Source organism: Panulirus ornatus, chromosome 36 (genome assembly GCF_036320965.1).
Source record: "Panulirus ornatus isolate Po-2019 chromosome 36, ASM3632096v1, whole genome shotgun sequence".
NCBI classification, from domain to species: domain Eukaryota; kingdom Metazoa; phylum Arthropoda; class Malacostraca; order Decapoda; family Palinuridae; genus Panulirus; species Panulirus ornatus.
The window spans coordinates 9,000,054-9,023,492 of record NC_092259.1 but is presented as its reverse complement, the minus strand read 5'-3'; the positions used below and the strand labels follow the sequence as shown (position 1 = coordinate 9,023,492).

The 23,439-nt window shown below is 41.3% G+C and overlaps 1 protein-coding gene across 3 annotated transcripts in view; it reads right to left on the bottom strand.

Moving 5' to 3' along the window:
• The window catches only part of LOC139760297 (uncharacterized), a 48,199-nt gene extending 24,762 nt beyond the window's left edge, over nt 1-23,437 (bottom strand). For 2 of the 3 annotated variants that reach the window (XM_071683273.1, XM_071683274.1), the window contains exon 1: nt 23,312-23,437. The gene's annotated coding sequence lies outside the window, so the exon portion shown is untranslated. The remainder of the gene's footprint in view (nt 1-23,311) is intronic. The other variant, XM_071683272.1, reaches the window with a different exon arrangement.
• Between the last annotated feature and the right edge of the window lie 2 nt (nt 23,438-23,439).

Below are 23,439 nucleotides of genomic sequence, written 5' to 3'. Positions count from 1 at the left end.
GCTAGGCTGCCCAGCCAGGCGGAGCAGCCTCGCCTCCACCACCGCCACCAACGCACGTTCGCTCGCCACCACTATGGATGGAGTGCCACTTTTCCTGCTCTCCGAGTTGGTTCATTTTTTTTTCTTTGAGTGTGTGGGAGGCACATAGAGAAAGCAACCGTAAAAACAAGAATTAGAGAGCGGGAGACATTCAGAAAAGCTGAGACGAATATGGTAAATTCGTATTGTACATCCCAACGAGGTTCCTTGAGCTTCTTGAGGTTTGTGATGCACCATAAAATGGTGCAGCAGGACATCAGTCAATTTAGAACGTGCTAGGGTAGGAAGGGAAGTTATTTACACTGTGGCATCATCTATGTTGAAGGAATGGTACCATCCTGTTTACCTCATGGCTTTATTTTTACATTAACGTTAGTCAACAAAACGATGTTTTGCATATTCACATATTTTACTAATAGTAACGAGTCGGTTGTAAGCGACTCATAACTGTGACAAACAAAGCCTCTGTGTACGTAGTAGTTTCACATCATCATATTTCATAAAGAAATCACAGACGGTACTGGGAGCCATAAAGCATGCTTCTGTTTTTTTGTTTGTATGTTTTTTCGTAAAATGCCCTCCATTCTTCCACCAGTGCGTAACTATGGAGTCCCGCGAGTCACTTCGTGAAACAATTCTAACAATGTTTTGTCAAAGCGGGCGCGTGCATCAAAGGGACACAACGCTTTCCCGCAACAATTTTAGTTGCATATTTTCATATAATAGTTGGGGAGAACAAAACAGTTTGCCTCGCAGGCTTGTGTAGAAGCTTCATAGCGTCGCGCGCTCGTAAACTCAGGCAGCGTTACTTATATAATAAGGAGGAAGACGAAATCATGTACGTGAAGGAACTTACGCCGAGTAACAAGGAAGGTGCACACAGTAAGGGCGAACTGACCCGCCAGCCAGGCAGCCCGGTTAATGCTCTCCCCCTCCCCCACCCTCCCGCCACTCCACCCCCGACAACCCCGTCCCCCTTTCTCTGTTACGAGGTAACCTTCCCCTCCGTCCCTTACCCCTGGAGGAACGCGAACCCTACAGTTAAAGTAAGAGCACACACACATTATACGTGATATTTGGCTGTGTGCTTTGTTTCCTTTTTGACTTTCCCCTTCTACTTCATACTCTCTCTCTCTCTCTCTCTCTCTCTCTCTCTCTCTCTCTCTCTCTCTCTCTCTCTCTCTCTCTCTCTGCGTGTCGTTTCCGTCTTTGGTCCAGAGTGCTGGCATTCAGTCCACAAACACAGTCTTTCCATGTCACACATAACACTTGACAGCACGTAATTCACATGACTCGTTCGTTGCTCCTACGCTGCAACCTGCCTCTTCGCAAAATCTTGTCGTAGGTTTTAGTAAGTAGGTGGTCTGTTTGCCATATGCGCATAGAGACCTTGGAGGAGAAGCCGAAATGAGATCCTAGAATTACTTTAAATACATTTGACATGGTGCGTGTTATGTTAATGAATGCAAGGACAAAAACGACGCTTAAGAGCGTAAAGAAACATAAACGTAAACAAGTATTTTTAAAAGCCTGGCGGTGGTTACGAAGGAACATACGGATATGATGAAAAATTCAGCAGAGTAAACAATAGGAAAGGCAAGAAAAATTCAGCAGAGTAAACAATAGGAAAGGCAAGATCAAGGGAGGAACTAGAAGAGAAAACGGGGAAAAATACGAAAGGCGTTAAGTCGGACGGGAAACGAACCAAAGAGCTAAACCACCACAATACGGGACAAAGAAGTTCGCTCCACAGAAGAGTGTCCCCAAAGTGGCTTACAAGGATGCGGATGAGCCACTGGTAAACGGTAATCGAGTGGATTGCTGAGATTGCTAACCGAAAATCAACGCAAGTGTAACAGTAATTGTAGAGACGGGTTAACAAAGAGCTAGACCTATACGAAGTTTTTCCAAGGAGTGAGAGACGAGTACTGGCGGAGGGTGATGGTACCTTCATATAATACATAATGGGAGAAATTACAGTAAGATATACCGGATCCGACAATCAACAATAATAATGATGATGGTGCAATTGTAATGGTGCAGAAGGCAAATCGACAAGCCATATTCGAGGGTAGAAAAGTTCCATTAATGACGAAATGTGATTACAGGGTAAAAGTCGGTTAATCTGGATCCGCATGGGGAACTGAGACATGGAGGCATTAGTTTTTGAAACGTGCTATGGAAAACCATTCAGTAACACGTCGGAGAGTGCATCAAGGTCAGAGAGGCTATTACATTAACACTAGTTCTCACATTCGCGTTCAGCAGCCTAGGGAAGAAAGGAAAAATAAGCAGAGGCACCTTTTTCCAGAAGCGATCAAGCATTACTCAAAATCAGAATGCGTTACTAACGGGGAAATAATAATGTTAATCGGTGACGAATTCAAATGCTATTAGCAGACACAAGGATGGAAACTACGGGACCGTTTGAATTCCTGGGTGTACGGCGCGGTATATGATGATGAAGGTGATGGAGGAAATGAGTCTGTAGATGGATGAAAGACGTAAGGGATAACGAAGAAAACGAAGAGGTTCAACAGAAAATATTAGAATACCAGGGAGTTTAAAACTTACTAGGATGATATAAAGATGATACAACAAACAGGGAACGCTTGTAAGATACAGGAGAGGAGTGTATGTAGCAGCTACAGGGAAAGTTCAGGAATCATAGCCTTACCCACTTTGGAAGGAAGAATGGAGAGAGAAAACTATTGTAGTTTTTACGTTTCTCTAATCCGAAGATGTCGAAATGGATCAGCTGAATCAGAGAAGGAACCGATCAGTCATATGACACACACACACACACACACACACACACACACACAAAACTAAGAAAACGATGCGAAAAAAAAATACAGTACTTCAACAAGAACTTAGTAATAAACGATTGAAACAAGCTAAGAAGTGTTTAATACAAAACCATAAACTCAAGACACTGTACGATAGAGTAGTAAACGGGTCCCACGAAGATCAAGCCTCTTGGCTAAACACTCAAATAGATAATCACACACACCACACCAACCTTTCAACGACACTGTCGCTGCTGTTCTGCCTAAAGCCTTAGACTCCCAAGCCAGTCCACAAAGCTCAGAGCATCAGAAAACTCCCTCTTCGCACTACGTAGAAATATTCATCTTGGTAACAAAACAAAATCACCTAACAATAAATACCAAACGGTGGATATATTACAACCAAAATAAAGTAGAAACAAACTCGTAATATTTTGAGGAACACTTGTATTCATACTGACCAGTTACGCTCGAATTTAATGGTTACAAACAGCATAAGATTGATGAAACAGTTAAGAAATGACTAACAGCTGTCTCTTATGGCCCTTTCACTTTTAAGTTTGGTCAAGTTCACTGTGAATGAAAAACGATTATTTTCCGGCAAAATAAGAATGACTAACAATCAAAATTACAAATCAATAGTATTTTTGTAAGCTTGATTTGAGAAATGGCGTCTGATGATTTCCTAGTTCATCCTAGAAAGCGTGCACTGGGCCGCAGGGAAAGCTGCTGCTAGGCTGCTTTGTTGCATGGTAAAGCTGAGAACACGTCGTTTCTCCAGAATAAATATTTGCCATGAATTTCGTCGACGAACTCAGGACGTCCTGTCATTCACAGACAGACTGTCGTGTTCCATTCCTCTGTTGAGTGCAAGAGGAAACATGCTTAGGGCAGAGGTACATTATTTTGAAGCGACACATTGTACGAAAAAAAAATTCATTGTAAACATAGTACACAGAAAGCTAGCATGAAACCGTCATGGTACTGTTAAAACTTTTTTTGTTAATGGTGTTGTGATTATGGTGTGATGATGGTGTTTTGAAGATTGCTGTGTTGATGGTGTTGTGATTATGGTGGTATTCGAAAGACTTTAGACCACACTGAAACGTACGCAGACAAACATAGGTATGGTATTCAGAAAACCTCAAGAAACTATGGTACGCAAAAGTCATGTTCAGTACCTATAGTGCGGTACTTTAAAAAAAAAAAAGCACCATGCACAATGGTAGAGAAAACCACCAGGAAGCCATGGTAGAGACAGCTCAGCCAGATAAGTAATAGTGGAGTCAAACTTGTAACGGGAACCTTGTCGGAAAGCAAGGTGATCCACCCGCGAGAAGGCAATGACCGGTAGCTGACCAACCTCGTATTTTCTTTCACCCAGCACCATATATCACTTTTCAGATGCAGAAGCTATTAACTTGTCCCACTTATTAGCATGCATATATTTCAAAATGTTTCGGAGTAAAGCCCGTCCGTTTCTGCGGCTTATCAAACTCTCTCGTTAATAGGTTTGTAGACCGAAGTCGAAAGTCTTCCCTGTGGTAAACTGGTTACGATATCAAGATAAAAGATGCGGCGCAATATTCAAAGTTACAATTTTCACTCAAACTGGTTACGTTTGGTGACTGGTTTTCAGGTCATGACTAAGAATCATCGGCGACGTGACTTATGGAAAATAAATTGTTAGATGTGGTAAGATTAAAACTGGTTAGTTCTAAGGTCTACTTTATTAGCTCTACGATAGACAAGTTCATTGTGTTCAAACATATACAAGGGATCAATCAGTTCGAGATGTTTAATGACTGAATTTCTGGTAACATAAAGTGCCATATACTGCGGATAAACTCAAGTCGGAAACCTTATGATTTCTGTTTGAGTTCTCTCTAATGCATGTGATGGAGGTCAGAATGGAGGACAAATCCGTCATTCGTGCCCTACTTGCGATACTGTGTCGCCCCAAGTCGTGTTGATCAAGACTGACAAGCGCAACAGACACCCGCGTTACGTTGCCAACTAGTATTAATCCTATCAAAATTAGTGTTGTACCTATGTCAGCATATCAGTTAATGACTAACGAGTTAACTGCAAATGATGGGGTTTGTTTTTCAGTTCTGCCAAGTCGTGAGTTTTGTATTCAGCTGATTTGACAGTGCGGCATCATACTCCCTGCTGCAAAATGTATTTCTTTTGCAGTCCGTAAGCTAATCCGAAAATAGATACTGAATCGTTTCTGTCGTAAAAAAACAAACTACCAATCCATGATTAGTTGCACCAAGACCTTCAGTAGTTGTAGTTATATATATATATATATATATATATATATATATATATATATATATATATATATATATATTTCTTTTCTTTCAAACTATTTGCCATTTCCCGCGTTAGCGAGGTAGCGTTAAGAACAGAGGACTGGGCCTTTTTTGGAATATCCTCACCTGGCCCCCTCTGTTCCTTCTTTTGGAAAAAAAAAAAATTGTCTTGAACATTATTAACTTCTTCCTTCGCGAAAGCATAGTGGAACTAGTCTACAATTGTAGTCTGACTTGAGGACATTAAAGTAATGTAGCCTTGATTTTGAGTATAGTAGAATTAGGAATGTAGCCTTGCTGTCAAGTACAGTGGAACTAGGTATGTAGCCTTGCCGTTAGAGTACAGAAGAACTAGTGATGTAAACTTGCTCTAAAACACGGTGGAACTAGTTGTTGCAAGCCTCGCTCACGAGTACAGTGGAAGTAGTGTTGTAGCCTCGCTCTTGAGTAGCGATGAATTAATGACGTAGCCTCGCTTGCCCTTGCGCTTTGCTGGAGCCCACTATTACAAGTCACCTTTTACAATATTGAATAGGTTCTTTGCTGCCCTGTGAACATTACTTTAACAGATTCAAGGACATCTTCTGTTATATGAATACTATATAACATGTCAACTTCAACACATTTAGAACAGGTTCATGAAGATAGCATTTCCCGTAAAATTGTCGTTTTCATACATGCAAAAATCGGAGCTCATAATACAGTCTCATGTCTGTTAATTTTTATCTGGCATCTGTTATGCATGGAGACTACCGGAACTCAACCTCTCACGAACTTCACACCTGATCACCCTTGGATATGATGGCATGTGCTTCGACCATACTCGTAAGAAGCGGGTCAAAGGGCAGGCCATCAAGCTTAGGAGTCGTGCCTATGTGATCACGACAGTTAAGGTTAGGACCAACTTTAGACTTAACACTACAGCATCATTGTAGTTTATCTAGTTCAAGAATACTTGTTGGCTTGCTCCTTTGACTTGGCTTCTACACGTCTTCCGGTGTCGGGGCCGTGTCACGGGTGTGGGTGTTAACCTTGACGGGTTGCCTTCCACAGCCTACCATCACCTAGCCTGGGAACACACACACACATCCTCGCTCACGATGTATATACACCACCAGTTCTTCTAGGAAAGGCCCTCCCTTCACTCGTCACACCGTACACCTTGCATATACACTTGCGATGAATAAGAAAACGGCGTTTTACTTATTTTCTTGCAGTGCGCATGTTAAGCCCGGTTGACGTAAGCGTCAGTCTGTCCTCATCTAGTAAACGTTCGCAGTAGCAGCAACAAATTACATCACTACATACACAGAGTCGGGCCAGCAAGTGTTCGAATCCTAGGCGAGGCGGTCGGCCCAAACCCAACCCAGATGTTCATCTTCCCCTCGGCGCTGGCCGATGAATAGGTAGTTGCTTTAGACTGAGGCGTGTGGGTGTGTATCTGTGCACATAAAGGAATAAAGACATGCTTCATATATTCAAAGTTAAGAGACAGGGCAACACTGGCGTAAAACCCTCCCTGTAACATATAATCACACTTTATGCCGCGGATCTATAAATAAGGCACCAAAAATACATATTCAACAAATCACTCACGCACTTCAGCAAACCTAAACCATCTATCTTAACACTTAGAGCTATCTTCTGTCTCTCCACTCTCCCTTCAATCAATCTTCAACCACTTCTTTTCCGCTCATATTCCCTTAAAAATTTAAAATAATTATCCAGCACTATCTTTCGACATTATGCAAAGCGAGCCAAATTTTAATCCTTTATGTGATTTAAATAGAAATATATACAGAATATACGTTAAGAGCACAACACGATTTTCTAAGGAAACCTGTATGGTAATTGATTATCAGCTCAACTATTTTAAGGTCCTCTAGAGGCCAGACGGTTTAAGTGGAAAGCCTGGGGGCCGACCCGCGGTACTGTACAGTACCACAGACAAGTGTTATCAGGGTAGAGCGAGGCTCCCCGCCACATATAAACATTCAAAGTTTACATTTGTTAAACGCTAACGTCGGCGGAGTGGCGACTCCTATTTCTAAACTTTATGCTACTTACACAAGTGTGTGAGGCGAGGGTTATATTCAGTTCGTCCATCACATATGACTGGAAATTGTTCATCTTATACTTGAAAAAAAAAAAAAAAAAAGTACGGGTGAACGGAGGAGCAAATTTGCAGATGGTATACATCGTATATATGGAACGGATGTAATTGATGTTAGCCAAGAAATTGTATAATTCCATGAACATACACTGAAGATATATATATATATATATATATATATATATATATATATATATATATATATATATATATATATATATATAATTTTCTTTAGTTGATTCACATCCTGCCGGCGGAGTCAACAAATTACTAACCTTCCTGTGTGTGTATATCTCATTTCCTCTTTATTCCTCAGAACGAATGTGGCTCATGTAACCTCACCGTCAGAAACCTCGTGATTCACGGAAACCACTCGACAGTTACAGATACGAGTGGAAATTTTTGAGTGATATATTACAAAGTAAATAAAACTGCGCCAAACTAGGTATCTTTGCGCTTCATCTAGCATCCATGACGTAAATTCTAGTAGGCACTTTGTACCTTACAAGTATTTGATGAGGTGTTATAATATCGATGTACAACACAGAGATCATGTTGCACCCATATCTGGTACATATATCCAATAATCACCTTACATAAGGATTAGCTTATCTCACAATATTTGGTGAGGTATAGATATACATGCAGCGGATTCTAGTCCAAATATAGAAGAACCGGTTTTAAAAGACAATATTCCGCAAAGGAAAAAGGTACGAGGCTCGAAACGTTAATATTTCCCGACAGCTGTCAACTAACTGTTCAACATATTCAGGGTTACAGTTAGCTAGGGCAAATCCCAGAAGATTCTTAGGCTGTCAACTTCACGCACTAGACTGGAAAATATGGCCTAACTTTTCCTCCTTTATATCCCCGTCCCTCACGTATAACTTAAATGACATCTCGATAAAAAAAAAAAAAAAAATAACTGTCTATACACTTAAGATATTCAACAAAGGTTTTATTTCACTCCACTGATAATAATACACGAATTCTCCTTAGTGTTCGTTAGCTCTTCTTCCGAGCCGATGTTTATGATCCACATAAACAGAATAGAAAGTTACAATGTTCTCACAAGGCTACAGTTCCATCTGTTATATAGCTTTACCACCCAGGGGCAGAACAAGCGTGTAGAACGTTCCTTTAACTTGCCCACAGTTATAAGACATATCCCTTAAAGTGACGGTATGCTGTTAAGTCCCATCATTAAAGTTTAAGGAAAAGATATGACTGGTAGTGTATGTATTTGTGAATGGGGCAGAATATTACATATTATGTTTAGATTACACTTATACATCAAGCCATATGTTCGAAATATATTGGCCAACATGTTCGGCTATTCTCTCTTTCTCTCACTCTCTGATAAGACTCCTCCTCCCCCGAGCGTGTTACACAAACCAGGGCAACATTAGGTTGATGCGAGCCTTTCACAATACTGCAGCGTCTCAGTTACATCACTAAACAAACAACCTCGTTGGGCAGCGCTCATACATGTCCCGTTGAGAACATAGTTCCGTCACGGATCCTACTCGCTCTTCATTGGTATTTATGCAAACTTTAGTTTTCTTTCATAACGTTTTAGTAGGTCAGCTGTCGACAAACACAGTGCAACATTACTCAATCTTGAAATCCCATTTTAATTTCACTTGTTCTACAGTTATTTACGTCTTTGAAATCCGAAAGTTTTCGGCTTAACATCACACGTTCTTTTAAGCTTTTTAAGATTATCTGTATTCCCTGTAACTTCGCTTGCCTGATTCCAGTCGTCCACTTATGTGTTATTAGAGCCGTGCTTCGTCTCTTCTGGCCCTTTCATTGCTTAGTTTCGTATGTTTGCGTATTTGGTTTCCTTCTTACTTCACATATCGACATTATCAGTGTCAAACGGACTTAAAATTTTGAAGCCTATTACCATATCTCCCCTTGTCCATCTCTTTACTGATATGGACGACTGGCTGCTGTTTACTCTCCATATTTCAAGCACATTTTTTTTTCTGCCGTTGGACCGTCTCCGTAAAGTGCATTTAACAAATTGGTAATGCATATTCCAACATGGGTCTTATGTATGTTAAAAAAAAAAATCCTTCAGACATTCTTTAACGGTGTATATGGTCAGTTTCGACACGTATCAGTAGTATACGATTCATCTTTTACATTTCGCCTCATGTGTTCTTATCCCGGGCCGGGTACTGTGAGAATTTCTTTGTTAGTCATTGGCTGCCCTTAATTCCGTGTGTGCCGTTTTCATTGAATTAACATTTGGATGGGTTGAATTTCATCAGCCATGTTTATGACCAGTGCCATAACCTGACCAGGTCCCTGTAATCTTTAACCCTTATTATTTCTCTCATTAGTGAAGCATCACGCACAGGTGTCATGCGAGTCTTGACACATCATACGTAATGATCTGGTAATTACCAGCGTCCCAGAGACTAAGATGTGGAGCATGACTTGTTCGACCCAGTCTGAATAGGAAGCTCGTGTGTTTTAGTTTTCGTTCCTTTGAAAAAGGTCTGTCATCCCGAATGGATCCATGTCACAGCGGTTCTGGCAAAAATCTCATTGTGGGTTTGTACTCTCTCGCTATATGTACATCCTGTCAGTCCAAGGGCATGATCCACCCACAGACCACCTTTTTCTGGGCCACAGGTCACCCTGTCCTAGAGACCCTGTAAGTTTGTTGTTCATGGCTGTTCCCTGTAAACCTAAAGCTGCCCCTCGATTTTATCATTTCTCTTACAATTACACGTCAAGTGTCTGATCACCTTTTCCAGCACTTTACAGATGTTGCTTGTTATTACTGCCTTTGGTTTAGACGGGTTTTGTTTTTTTCCTGGCACCTTTCTGAGGGACGGTCACGAGTTTCGATGTTTTCCTCTCCCTTGGCACTGAGCCATCTTCCCTCGAGTTCCTTAACTCCGTCTCAAGTAGCACGTCGAATGTTTGCACACTTCGTGAGTACGTAGTGTACCAGACGTAATGAGGATTCTGCGCACTATAAGGATCAGGTTCCTTCACGAGCCTGTTTGTAACTTGTCCATCAGTCTCGTTACTTTCTAGGGTCTCTCTCTCTCTCTCTCTCTCTCTCTCTCTCTCTCTCTCTCTCTCTCTCTCTCTCTCTCTCTCTCTCTCTCCCCAGTGTGCTGCATAGGTGTCCAAGAAATTCACGTTAATATCTCAGAATTATAGTAGTTTTTTTTTCTCGGCAAGTAATGATCAAGACTCAAAGTATTGATGCAACACCAGACTGGCCGCTGCGGTGTGGTCATGAAGGCGAGAGTTATCGTAATAGGGTTTGGTCACGCAGCAGATGGAGGCTTCCAAGATAGCCTGGGCGAGACGCGTGCTAATGATGGTCTTGGCTCAGTTCGCACCCCGGAACTCTTCCCTGCACATTCTCAGCCTTCATAATTGACCACCGACTCGCCTAATTGTCATATATATATATATATATATATATATATATATATATATATATATATATATATATATATATATATATATATATATATATATATATATAACTGCTTAGTGAAGCCAGAGACATTCTCGACTTGTCCGGCCAGGAAGTTGTACTACGTGTGGCCAAAACAAATTCGCAGGTACCGGGAAACCCAGCCCACATGGACTATTAACGCTCCACACCCGCCGTCGGCGACAATTTTAGGATGCTACCGTTGTTGTTGCGAGAGATTCTCAGGCCTTAAGCCTGGCACGGGCACCTGTAGACGGGCCCATATCTTTCTTGACCCGTGATCCATCGCTGTGTGCGCTATAGGTAGCAACCTCAACCTCTCTCTCTTCAAGAATTAGCAACCTCACCCTCTCTCTTTCTTCAAGAAAACATACTGTCACCACTCACGGATACGTTCAGTTTCCTCTAAATAAATCTGTTATTAACCCAAGTTTATTATAAACCATAATATGCCATACTTGAAAATCATGGCGTTTTTAGCCATTTACGATACAACAAAGTTCGTTGGTTGGGCTTAGGTCTATCGACTGTCGTATATAACGTCACTGATGTGACCACACATCGGAAAAAACTTGAACACCTTCGGGTGTTCGATATTTACCGTTAAGACCAACTACTTCCCCACCCATCCCTTGAGTACGACAACTTAACGCGTCGAGTACGACATATTTGGTCATCGTACTCGTATCATGGCACTGAGGCTATCATTCCACTCGGGGATTTAAACCTTGGTACTCAAGGGTGTTTTATTCATCGTATTCAGGGTGTTAAGTGGTTACACCCAAGGGATTCAGCCGTCATATTCAGTGGGTCAAGTAGTGATATACGAGGGATCGAGAAGATTCAGAAGCTTCACACAGTAGGGATGTTTGGGGCGGTGGCCATCGCATTGGGAGGCGTCTTATGATGCAGTCAGTCTTTTATTCCCTCTAGTGATATTGCTCAACGCTGGTGCTTCCCACCACCACAACCCCCAACCCGGCAACCAACATCAAGGCAGCTCTTGACAGCCCTCAAGCTGAGTAAACGGTGCACAACAGTACATAAAAAGGCGTAAACGTTCTCTGCGCTTTGCTCTCTTCCGTGTTGAGATGATAAACATCTAAATACTTAAGGTTATGCAACTCTTCGTCGACGCGTGAATACCACGCTGTAAGCTCACATTAATCACATCAAGGCTGCTATTTCCTAGGATTGGTGGTGCTCTTCACTGGGGTAGGCAAGATTTTTTTTTTTTTTCACCAGTTACGGTACAGTGCGAGACAGCCGATCTGATAGGCGATGGAATATACTAGGCGCGAAGAGAACGCTGTTGTGAAGCGTAGCCATAGGGCTAGTACGATGACTGCATCTTCACAAAGAGTGAAAGGTTCCAGGGTTGTTGGCCAGCCCCGCCCTAGCTCTCACGGACCAGGCCACAAGATATGGCCCAGATTACGTGTTTCCTGCTCTTTGTTAACATCACCCCCGTAATCGCCACTCAACACCACATCAATTACATTTTTTTTTTTTTAGCACTTGATCATCTTGATCATCATCCGTCTTTCACTGTAACTACAAATATCGTATTGTAATATTGTTGCTGTTGTTGTTATTATTACTATTATTATTATTATTATTATTATTATTATTATTATTATCATTAGTAGTAGTAGTAGTAGTAAAGAATTTCATATGATCATAGATATTCTTTGTGAGTTAATAATGAACCGGTATAAGAACATAATCGGAGCGGAAAAGCTGTCTCAAGAAGAGGAAATTGCAGGAAGTTACTTGTAAGAAATTGATAACAAGATAACTCACCTGCGCGTTTTTACACATTACCTAACACCAAAGTTTATAAGAAAAACATCTATTTCAACATCAACAACAAAAACATCTATTTCAAGCAAGGTGCGCAAGGAAAATAATGTGCTTCCCTTCAAGTAAAGGTTGTTCAAAATTGAGATAACATGCACCCCAAAGACGTATCGCAAAGAACATACTTAATCACCAGCGAGATATCCCAAGAACACAAACGGTACGTTTAGAATGTATACATATTACGTACTCGATATCAAAATAATGGAATAGTGTATCAAGAGAAATTCATGACATACGATATATCAGTAAACCGTTATCAAACCCGCGGTGGATGTTATTATAACCCCGATGTACATAAAAAAAAAAAAAAAACGCGCTCAGATCATAACAGGTGACATAAAGTACATATAATCAGCACGTACAAATAATTTTTCTTCGTCAGTCCCTGGAGCTACCTTGCTGAACGCGGGGAACGGCAGTCAATTGTGTGTGTGTGTGTGTGTGTGTGTGTGTGTGTGTGTGTATTAACCCTATTATTTCAGAAATACGATTGACCACAAAAGCGTAGTTGTAACACAAAAACACACATGACTAGGTTTTGAATCCGAGATTCGTCAGGTAGGGTCTGGAGTACGGGGTACATCGTAGTGACCGTACATCAAAACTTTCACCTTTCCCCCCACCCCCCTTCCTCCAGTCCCAGTCCCGCTTCTCACATCCTCAGAGATGATAAAGCACGGACCACAGATCCTTTTTAAAATAATAGTTCAAGGCTGTAGGGGCCAGGGGGTGTGGGATGTCCTCAGGCGTCCCCGCTATACTGGTTTGTCTCGTCACCGTCACTAACCCCTCACGACGCCATATTGCTGCTGACTCACAACGCTTCGCTCTTTCCTGTCATAACGGTTTTGATAATTACAGTATTTTTCGCTGACGCCGTTAACTTTTTCGTTATGCAAAATGGAAGGGCTTCATACTGTAATCAAATAATCATCTCCAAATTAAACTGAATCACTGCTGGCTTTGGAAGTTATCGTTCCCATTTTGGTTAAGATTATTCGCACTTCTTCAGAAGTATAAAAAAAAAAAGCGTCATTACGTTGAAAGAGTTGCTCCCAGCGATCTCAGCAGGCTCTGGTTACCAGGACAACAGGTGGTGCCGCAAGTTGCTGAGACACCAATACTTGACAGATGGTGTAACAGCTGGGTGTTTCTGAAGCAGTAGTCTTCGAGTCTTCAGTCCCCACATTCGGAGCTGGGCCCAGGCTGGTGCTGGCTTTGATCATTGGTCGACCGAGCTGTTGGAAGCCGCATTTAGCAGGCCCACGTAGCCCCTCACAGCCAGTCTGGTCTGTTAGGCTTCGTAAACACTTGTCCAAGGCACTCTTGCACTTCGCTGTGCATCTCAAGGTGTTTCTGACGATTGCGGGCAGACTGTTGAAGAGGCTTGGGGCCCGGATCATTAAGGCGTGCTCTCTTTTTTGTCCAAGTTGCACCTTTCGATTTTAGAGGTAGTACTTTACAGATTCCTCCAGTATATGCCGGTAGTGTCAGTAGAAAGTTGCTGTTTCCGAGTGTAAGGTGGGGATCCTGCCTTTTAGGATTATCCTCGTATCGATGGTGATCTACCTCATCCATCTGCGCTCAGTAATTTCAGCTGTTCCCATTAATTCCACCACGTTCATATGGGTCGTGAAAGATCTCAACATATTTTTATATTCTTTGCACTTTCGTTTGCCTTGCAGGGTGATGTTAGAGTGCAACAGTATTCTATTTGCCTTGAAAAGTGCTATCATTAGTTTTTCGTCCCTCGTCTTGAAAGTCCGCAGGATCCACACAATCATCCTTCTGTATGAAGCAGCTGTTGTTTTGTTGGGTGACACGACACAAGTGGTGCAGTTGCAGCATAGTGGCATCAGAACTCAACAGATGATACAGCAGCAGCAGGGCATTACCAGGACTCAACATGTGGTGCAGCAGTAGCTGGGCATCACCAGGACTCAACAGGTGGTGCAGCAGTAATTGGGCGTCACCAGGACTCAACAGATGGTGCAGCAGCAGCTGGGCGTCCCCAGGACTCAACAGGTGGTGCAGCAGCAGTTGGGCGTCACGACTGAACAGGTGGTGCAGCAAGAGCAGCAGCAGCAGGGTGTCATCAGAACTCATCACGTGCAGCGGGAGCAGCCAGGGTTTTTATGCAACTGCAGCCGGGCTCCAACAGGGCTCAACAGAGTGATGCAGCAGCCACACAGCTGGACGTCAACAGGACTGAACAAGCGATATGCAGCATCTACAGCTGGGTGTCAACAGGACTCAAGGTGTGGTGCAACAGCAGCTGGGCGAGACGAGGATGGGGAGGGGGGACGCGGGTGGCAGGCCAAGGTCAGGTCTGTTGGGGGCCGCCCCACAGGCATGGGGCTGCCTCACCCTCATCTGGTGACCGATCCCTGCTATGTCCAGCTGGATCCTGTTGTGTGCGTTTTGTTTGTTTTACTTAGTGTGTGTGTGTGTGTGTGTGTGTGTGTGTGTGTGTGTGTGAGAGAGAGAGAGAGAGAGAGAGAGAGAGAGAGAGAGAGAGAGAGAGAGAGAGAGAGAGAGAGAGAGTTGTGTTACGGTGAGTTTTACACTTGTGTCGCCCCCGTCTTTTAACCTTGTATAATTATACTGTGTCTTTTGTGTATTTGTACACATACATCCCAGTCGATGCCAGGTGTGTGTGTGTGTGTGTGTGTGTGTGTGTGTGTGTGTGTGTGTGTGTGTGTGTGTTAACGTGCAATTGAATTGAGTTTTTGGTTAAATAAGTGACTATGTGAGTGATTGTATCATGATGTAATATGCTAAACAGACAGGCATGCAACAGATATTCGCACCTTCCCAGACTGTGAGACCTCCTCACACATACGTGAATTATCGCCCACAATATTTAAATTCATCAGTTTATTTTTTAAAAAATATTGAAATGAAAGTATACTGAAATTACTTTGAGGTAATTTCTTGTAAATGAAAATATGGGTACCATTAAAATGAATTAAAAAAGGAAAGAGTATTTGACGAGAGTGGTACTTAAGATTTAATATGAATGTAAGAAGGAATTCCTGAGTCATATCCTAGCCCAGCGGTTGTGGGCAGTGTTACCAGCACACACTGCACGACATATTTGTTTTCAGTCAGCAACCTCGGCTTATGTGTGGTGGGTCATCGTATGTACCTACAGTGTTCCGGAGTCTTCGGTTTCATTGCGAAAAAAGCCAAACTTAGTCGTTGGTTCTAACAGTTTAAAAGACATTTACCCCCCCCCCCCCTATATTCCACTTACCTACTGCTGGCTTTTAAGCAGAAGTGTTACAATACGTAATAAGATCTCTAGTTATTAAAAACAGCTTATCCCACCGAATACAAAGAATTAACCTTTATGTTGACAATTCATTTTACCAAGTGATAGTGTGTAGGGTCATACAGTTTTCTTAAACACCTGAAGGCGTACTTTTTTCCCCCTGCTCCTGGCTGAAATATGTCGATGATATCCTTGATGCCCATGGCCATTATATGCCCCCCCCCCCCCCCTCAAAAAAAAAAAAAAGTCATCCCATTATCTCACTCAAGTTGATGTACTCAAGTTAAACTGTCGTAATCAAACTGCACCATGGGCTATGTCATCGTACTCAAGGAAATATAGTTTTACCTGAGCTGGGGAGTCGTATTCGTCGTGGTCGTCAGACTCTGCCTGTTGGCATTCCCTCAGCTGAGAAAATTTGTGGTCACTGTGATCAGTGACGTTTGGATCTATGAATTCCAAAACAAAAAGTATCTTTCGTAACCATTCATTCCCAAATATCCACTACCGTGAATCCTCTCGAATGAGTCAAGGGGCGTGTTCAGTATTAATAGGCGTTAAATGTTCTCGAAAATGTATTAAATTGTGGGGCTATATGAATAAGTAAGTGTTTTAGTGGAGGAAAGAATTGCATCGTTTCCTTCACGCTCCCATCGTTCCCTGTCACCCGTCCTTGTTAGCCTGTTCTGGACGGAGATCTTGGACAGATTGGCGTCCCATGTAAAAGAATACTCTGAGGAACAACGTGACATTCACTGTGACGTAACACTAGTTATATTGTTCCCAGAAGTAAGAGGGAATTTACATGCAAAACGATTGCAGTGAATTGATGCAGTTGGTAATGTGTAGGGCTTGTTTCTGTGACATGATGATGGTTCCTCGAAAGCAAATTTACATGATGAGGACCAGTGTAAGAATGTTCAGTAGTCTATATACACCCAGCTACTGCTCCTGGCCTGAACTTAATTAAGATGCCCCTCAGAAATCTTATCCAAAAGTTCATGTTCTTCCTTATATACACTGAGGTACTTTAAATACACATTTTATGGTTCAAAAATATCTACACGTTCGCAAGACTCGTGGAGTGTGTGGTGGTGAAGAGGGGAATAACATTGGGAGAGAGCAACCCGTCGAAAGAGCAGCTCAATAGTAGTTGATGAACAGAGCTGCCACAATAGCTTGTTTTCCTACGCTGCTCTCGTATTATATTTATGCTTCAGTCAGCACACACCTGTCGCCTATTTGTCTTTCCCTGACTACATGCACCTGCTAGTGTGTGAATTTGTACTTTACGGCGAATTCTACACACGTGGGTGTATGTGTGATGCGAAATGAGAGAAATGCCTGGGGGAAAAAATACCTTTATCGGCGCTGAATGATCCTCAAGAATCTCCTTGTTTCTCTTGATTATCGCCTCTGAGTACTTGTAATTCTTCGTCACACACGCAACGTTCTATACAGGAATATTTTTTATGTCTTACGTCATGTAGCTTCACTCGAGACAAACATACGATAAAGCCAATTTCCTTCCACCCAATTACCAAATCCAAAAACTCGAACCTGTACTGATGAGGTGAATTAATTCAATTGCTGGGATATATTACTTTGGATAAGATCACATTACATTTGTTTTATGCCATAGTGTGTTGAAATATTCTTGGTGGCAACAACGCTTTCTCGTCAGTGCGTCGTCTCTGGCAAATTCGTTCAGACATTTCCTTTTGTCCTGGAGTTTAAAAGTATTGTTGTTCATCAGAGGCAATATCAGTGAACTGGTTCTCCATTTCTACTCTCGAATTTTCATGTTCTTCGGTAATTGAACAATGTTTTCTGTGGTCTTTCTAAGTACTTTTAACGTAAGGCTAGGCCTTCGTTGATGTTTAACCAAGAGCCTTGCGTTCCCGCGGTATCATTAGTAATAATAATAATAATAATAATAATAATAATAATAATAATAATTTGTCATTTTCTTGCTACTGACTCGTATACTATTTACCTACGACATATGGTATTCGGTGGCGGTGGTCGCTCTTGGTCAGAACAAACGTGTATTTAAACCTGTCTGGCATGGAACAGCCGGGAGAAAGAGGCAGGCCAGTGGGAGCGGCGGCGGCGGCGTCGGCGGCGGCAGTGTGGTCGACCGTCACATGATACTCGGCCAGACCCGCTTGCAACTCGACCCGTCCTGCTTGTGGCAGACTCAGCACTCCTCACCAGTCATGCCCAACACACCTTCCTTGAAAGTTTCCAGTTTGTCCTTTGGGACAGTCAAATGTTTTTGTGACGTGAGACTATGCCTGAGGATTTAGTTTTCCACCTTGTGAAGAGCAGACAATGGCTCGAGTTCTCATCCCAGAGACTAAAAGTAATTCGTACTCTAAACTGCATCGTAAAACTGTCACATGAGCTAGTGAGTGGAGTCATGAGCGTCATGTGTGTGTGACAGCCTAGCCCCAGGTGGAGGCTGGGGTTACCATGTCATTAATTTTATCATCGTCTCAAAACCATGAATATTATTGAAATCTTACTGCAGTCAATCCGGAATTTATAATTTTCAGGCATGTGAGATACAGATAGTTTTCTGTTTTAAGAGTTTTTCCATACTTGCCGAGAAAAAGTTTAGATTAATATCGAAATTTAATTGAATAAAAAAATGTAGGTCTATAAAATTCTTCAAAATAAGCACAGTGATTTTGAATGCTAAACTTTGAAGTCTTTTTATTGATGTACATTGTTAGGTGTCGTTGATATTTCCGTTTTGTTAATGATAAAACAAACTTATTAACATTAACGTATCAGTTCGAAGTTCCCTCCTAATTACATAACATTTTAGCTGTATTCCGTTCGGGACATGGAGTATTACATTACCGAAAGTAGTTAGTACCGGCAAAACAAATTGAAAACATCAAACATTTTAGGTAGCCATAATGAAAGATATGATGATCACGGCCGTTCGATACCTCGAATAAAATTAAATCTGTCCTTAAATATCAGACGGCAACAGAACACTTCGAACAAGGTTGTGGGAATTTTATGGCAAGTTCTCGCCAGGCAACTTTTTATGGTGTCAGAGAAAGGTACTGTATCATCATATAACATTCCAGAACGGACTGTAAACTAGGAGCATCGACCTTTCAACAAAAATGAAACAAGATGCGTGTGACCTTACCCATTTAGAATATATTTATTTATACCTGTGTGTGTGTGTGTGTGTGTGTGTGTAAACGTAAAACAAAAGCATCCCACCTAAACTTACCATGTCATTTTTAGATTCAACAGGATTTCCTATCTCAGCTGCGCATCAATTATAATAGTGTAGCACATCCTGCATATCGAATTAATTAAGAGCTAATGTAAAGTATAAGATTATCCTGTTCATACTACCTGGATACTCTTCTCTCGGTCGAAAGACTTTGCCTGTATTTCCCGATATTCATGACTTTAAAGATTTTCTAGATGCATTATAAGGTTGATGGGAATAGCTGATTCTATAGGTATTTCTAGTACGTGTATAATCTGTTGCCCAAACTATATAAACACTGAGGGCTCAGCTACTTCTTGCTTCACACGGCGTTTTTGGCTGTTTAATTGCGTTTTACTTATTATACATCTCAGGTGGACATTTAACATATTTATGAGAAGTAAGTATTTTCATGGCCTATTACAGTGTTAACACCAAATCTCCAAAGGAAAGCCAATTTCCCCTTAGGAAGATGACGAAAACGCATTATTTATTTTTTCTAAACATTTTACACGGAGTGTTTGCGAGTGGAGGTAGCAATGGCCAAATAAGAGGTTTGTGGGCGGGAACCGCTGCACCAGTACACCAGACCTGGACGGCAGCAGCACCACCAGCCGGTGACCACATCCACTAGTTATTTTCTCCGGAGCGATTGTCCGAAACAGAGCACGGTATGCTAGTGTGTCGATATCAACAGCTGAGAATTTGAAGTTCATCGAGTCTATGAAGGGTTTACTAGCGTTCCAGATATATTACTCTGGCCTTTTACGGGAGCACGGAAAGGTAATCCCGCGATGAACTCACCAACAGTGTGCACCCATTCGGATACAGATGTATCTCATGTCCATTATTCACCAGTCTGATCACGCTTTTTATTTTAAAAAATAATAAGTTTTCAACGTTATATTTTATATACAAATAAATTATTTACAGCGAAGGGATATTCCGGACTTATATTTCCTATTAAGCTTCAGGTCTACACAGGATTTAATTTTCGTTTTTTTTTTTGTAGACATTTCTCTGCCCATTTAGAAATATGCGTTTGTACATTAAGAACTTAACATACATACACATGTTCCGAAGCGTGTTCACCACAGGAGACTGATCTCTCAGGCTCAGAGGGGATGATATTCTAAACCACGCGTCTAAAAACTCGGAACTTAAGAAGCCCCATGAAGTTGCTAAGCCCACAAAAGGCTCATGAACCGAAGATCTTAATAGGCGACTACAATAGAGTACTACTACTAAGGATCTCGCTTAAGTAAGGTCGAGTACCGAGAGAATACGGGGGAGAAAACTGATACAGGTCATCAACGAAGAAATTAGAAGACAGCGCAGAGATACGAACGTGTAGCTAATAAAATTGGCCTGGAAGCAACTGGAGGAGAGAGTAAACGGAGAGAGGATTTATCAAGGTAGAGAACCACTTGAATGAGAGACCCCATGGTTTCACATCATGCTCAGCCACTCTCAAAGACTGTTATGAGGAAGTGAACGCCATCTCTGAAAAGATAGTTGGGTATGTGTATCTTTGAACTAACGTAAGGGTTGTATTTGAAAAAATTAAGATTCAGCAGTGCAAAAAGGAGAAAAAGAGTATGATGAGAAAATAAAGAATGCTTATGAAGAAATAATTAAATCTCACTAAAGAAAAATGAGAATGAATGAAGAACTATATGAAGCATGGACAGGAAGGAACCCAAAGTTACTCTTGTACAAAAACAGAGAAAAAAAAAAAAGAAATCGGAGAGTTACCTTTAAAGAGGGGTAGAAAGGTACTAAAATTACTCCTAGCCAAGATGCAAGATGTTAAGTGTACAGTACCAATCTGGATTTAGCTCACAATGCAAAGAGAAATTATTTGAAGTCTATCCAGCATGCTACGAATGCTGTAATAAATATTAGTATTGGAAAATTATGCGTCGTGCAACTGACAGTTTACAGACAACTCTGCATCAAGACTGGTCAAAAGAAAAATATCATTCACAAAATGATATATTTTACATCAATACGCATAACAATTTAAATGCCTCAGCAGTATGAGAAATGGTAGTTTTTCATATATAATAAGTCTTTGAAAGATTGTTGAAAGGCCAAAATGGCTTGCACCCTAAAAATAAATTAAACCTTATTATTAACTTGTTGCAATGACGTATATGAAACAGTGCGAGGAAGGAGAATGGACGCTTTTTCTTGTTGCTGAGGCATATGACAAGTAAGGCACAGAATATTACTAGAGAAAGTAGCGAAACAAAACTTTAACGTTAAGACAGGAAAAGAGATCAACGAAGTTTTAACCAAGATAAAATTTATAGTACGAGTACTACAGGGAACCGTTGTTTTGTCACTCACCGTTTGGAAAGGTGTTGTTTCAGTTCACTTTATATCAGACATCAAAAAAGTAACAAAAAATGTCGCGTTGCTTTGCTGATGACAACAGAGTAAGCAGAATGTTAGGATCCAAAGATGGTCTTGAAAGACCCAAAAAAGACTCAGATACAATCTACAAATGGGCAAACTGAACCAAATTTATTATAAGGATGACTGATTTGAGCATGCAAGTCGTGGAACAATTAACAATACACTGATGACACCGTATTGAGGCCCAGTAACGAATGCGATAATAAGTGACGTATACGTCAAATATTAGGAGTCATCATTATGAGAAAACAGGATTCAAGGAGCATATTGAGAAGATTATCAAGAGTTGTGTGAAATTTACAGATGAAAAACTTTAAAGCTTACATGAGCAAAATGAATTACTTCTGTGTCGTGTGGTGGCCAACCAAACAAATGGAAATGGACGAAGTAGAATTCGGATGCACTTCACGAACAAAATCGTTATAATGGAACGTGAATTACCACGAGGCTGAAAAAACACGAACTTTACAGCCTCGAAAGAAGAAGATTAAGATGCATGATAATCTATGAATGGCAACGGACTGAAGGCACAAAGGGCAATGTCATGAACTTAAAAGCCTCGCAGAGGGAAGGAAGATCTATCAAGTATGCAAGAATATATGGACTATACCAAAATATCAAACAAAAATATACGTTAAGACCTGCGAAAAATCTCTCACGACTTCAGTGTACTGCGGGGAAGAAATACGAAATGGTACAGGTATGGAAACGTTTGCCAGAAAAAAAAGCTGAGTAAAGGAAAAAAAAAATAATGAGAGCAGTGAGAAATAATAAAGTCTGCGAGAGAGAAATGGGGGTGGAGGTAATGGGATGAGGACCCACGAGATTCTCACCATTTCTTTAAGAATGTCATCACAGATAACACCAGATTATTCTCTCTCTCTCTCTCTCTCTCTCTCTCTCTCGTTTAATATTTTCATCTCTGTACTGTGATGGAGATGAGGTTCATGATATCAGATACGTTCACTAAGCAGAGCAGGTCTACTAAGATCACGCCACCGTTAAGAATTACAAGGTTTGAGAGCAAAACACATTTTGAGGTGAGCTGAGTTCAAGCCTCTGTCAAGTCAGCCATAACATGATGCCCAAACCCACTCGGTCCCTCAACCCAGACGGGCCCTTAACCAACGTTCATCAAAAACACTAAATATGGGTATAATTCACGATGGTCTGTTATGCTGGGTGAATATTGTGATTCAGTTGTTCACAAAAACAAGAAACGGTAGGATTTGAAACATTTATAGCAAACCGGAAGCCTTATAGCCAGCCTACCTTGAAGTAGGTGTGTTTACCCCGCTATACCGTACTACCTTTAGACAAATTTTGCAATGCGTTCGCGTTACTCAGGCGTATGGCGAGTTTATTTCCCATATGTGCCGTAACGGTGGAAATAATATATTAATGCAAACTTATCAGCATATTTATCTAAATTAAACAGAAGACATTGCATTAAAATCTCTCGCCCACACGGTATTATTACCACTTTTTCAACATATCTTCATATTCATTGTAATTCACTTATTAAACCAAGAACAAATCACATTCAATTATTTCTCTCAAATTTCTTATGCTATACAGTAGACACAAAACTGTAAATGTTGCGTGAGCAACTGTACTTAAACCACAAGTCACACAAATATGAACGCTGAACTATACACTTCCTTTTTTAACTGCACACTGATTACTTCCCATCGAAAATGATAGTTTGTACAACACATTCCCTGTTTTTCTTAAAAACACACGGATGATTAACGAGAAACAAGCAATCCCAGGTACACTACCTTAACCACTACATGATGCGTCTCTGTAAAGGGAGAGAAATATCCAACATGACCACACTCTCACTCCGCTATATGACATCTGAGGGTCGAGGCTGGCCATCACCCGCTCCTCCCAGCTTCCCATTTTT